A 2,224-nucleotide genomic window follows, 5' to 3' on the forward strand; every position below is an offset into this window, starting at 1 on the left:
TTCTTCAACAACCTTAAGCAAGCTCTCACCGGAGAAGAGATCTTGGCTTACCCAGACTATGGTCAGCCATTCATCCTCTATATCGATACCAGCAACGTCTGTCTAGGAGCGGTTCTATCTCACGAACAGCAGGGCAAGGAGAAATTCATCACCTATGCCAGTAGGAAGCTTCGCCCTACCAAAATAAATCCTGCCAACTACAGCTCCTTTAAGTTGGAGTTCCTAACAATCGTCTGGGCATTGACTGAGAGGTTCAAGCACTACCTCGCCTCTTCCAAGTTCACTATCTACACCGACAACAACCCTCTGATGCATCTGGAGACTGCAAAATTCGGTGCCTTAGAGCAACAGTGGATGGCTCGGTTGCCCAACTATGAATTTGTCATCAAATATCGAGCTGGTAACAAAAATGCCAACGCTGATGCCTTATATGGCATGCCGCACCCTCCTGACCTGGAAGAAGACCTGGTAGGCCTCGAAGAGATCGAGAAACCGGCATTCCATCACCAGTATGCTTCCCAGTGCATCCACTGTGTGAATAACAGGCATGCAGTCCAAAAAGTTTCCCTCAATCCGCTACCTCATTATGGTTGGGCAGAGACACAGAGCAGTGATCTGGCTGCTTGATGCAGCCAACTCATCTCCAGCTCCTGATGCACCACCAGAAGTCCTACAGCTGTGGAAAGAGAGGAAGAAGCTGTTCTTCTATGAAGGCAAACTGTGCCGAATGACTATCAACTCCCATACACATGAGTTGGTTTGACAGATCGTGTTCCCAAGAAAGGATGTACCAATGGTCCTTGAAGTCTACCACAACCAAGTAGGGCACTTTGGATGGAAGAAGATAGAAGTCATTATCCGTGCTCATTTCTTCTGGACAGGTATGAGCCAGTCAATTGAGAAGTGGTATAGAGAATGCGGCCCATGTAAGCTCAGAAAAAAGGATCGCAACAGCCAAAGAGCCCCCTTGAAGCCTATCATCTGCTTCCTAGTACTTTTTCCAAATGCAGATGGCAAGAACAACTGCAAAGGCCTTTCAAGAATATTTCTGCTGACCTAGTTATTGACAGACAGAGATCCGGCTTTCGAAGCAGAGGTCTTCCAAGAATTATTCACCTTATATGGCTATGAAAGCTGTAGTGAAGTCTGGAGAGTATCTGTTGCCTCTGATCCTGTAATCTTTTATTTTCACTGTGGAACATCTGGAGAGCAAGCATTATAAGAAGAACCAATATCAATCCCCCAGCTATAGGCACAACGATGATAGATGCTCTAAACCACAGTTCTTTGGACGAAGTCAACTCTTGAACCTTTGTGATGAGGTTCCTTGTGCTTTCATGTTGGTACTTGCTACCCATGCCTGATGTTTCACTCTTGGGGTGGGAGAGAACACCATGAAGACCTCTATAATTTCACTTCTCCTCGTGTCAACACTCCAGTTTGAGCACAGTGGCCCACTCTTGTCTTTGACGGCTTTGCACTTTTCTGTTGTCTTAGAAATAGAGTCCAGGCAGCCATGTGTGAGAGGTGACTTGGTGTTCTGTGGGTCAAATAGACTGGAAAAGCAGGCATTCAGTTGTGATTAACACATGTATCCGGTTGCAACACAGTGTGGAGCGTCACAGTAGCATCTGATTTCTCCTTTAGTGAGTGGTACGGCCATAGCGCAGGGCTCCAGTTGCAGCCAGATGGAGAGCAGGCTAGCTTGGCGATTCATTTACAAGCCTGCTCCTCCCCATCTCTTCACTGTATGTCTTCGAGGGATTGTGCAAAGAGTCACCATCCAACACCGCGGACATGCAGAAACAAGCCAGAGCCTCCAGCGCACACAGCGATAATCCAAGCAACGGTTATAATCCAGCGGTCCGGATGGCTGTGAGAAGATCCAGACAACACCATACCATCCGCAAGATAACGGCCTATGTGAAAAAATGAATCAGCTGGTGATCGACTTTCTAAAGATCTTACCGCTAGAAGAGCGCAACCAATGGCCTGAGAAGTTGTCAGACCTAGTCGAGATGTATAACCACATCCCTACAAAATTGACTAACTTCGCCCCAGCTTACTTGATGCGAGCAAGACTAGGTAAACTCCCCATCGACCTGGAAATGGGTATTCTAACACCAGAAAGCATACCTAGCTAGCCAGACAGACTAGAATACTAAGAGGCAACTACAGTACCGCAAAGTCCAACAGTGTGTAGAAGAAAATCTGTTGCAAGCCC

The 2,224-nt window shown here is 46.9% G+C and overlaps 1 pseudogene; it reads right to left on the bottom strand.

The window, feature by feature from the left end:
• Nucleotides 1-1,112: 1,112 nt before the first annotated feature.
• LOC141096104 (BMP and activin membrane-bound inhibitor homolog pseudogene) lies at nt 1,113-1,720 on the bottom strand (annotated as a pseudogene).
• Nucleotides 1,721-2,224: the final 504 nt, after the last annotated feature.

The sequence above is a fragment of the Dendrobates tinctorius genome, unplaced genomic scaffold (assembly GCF_039654945.1).
Source record: "Dendrobates tinctorius isolate UK_male_01 unplaced genomic scaffold, ASM3965494v1 ptg000071l, whole genome shotgun sequence".
Lineage (NCBI taxonomy): Eukaryota > Metazoa > Chordata > Amphibia > Anura > Dendrobatidae > Dendrobates > Dendrobates tinctorius.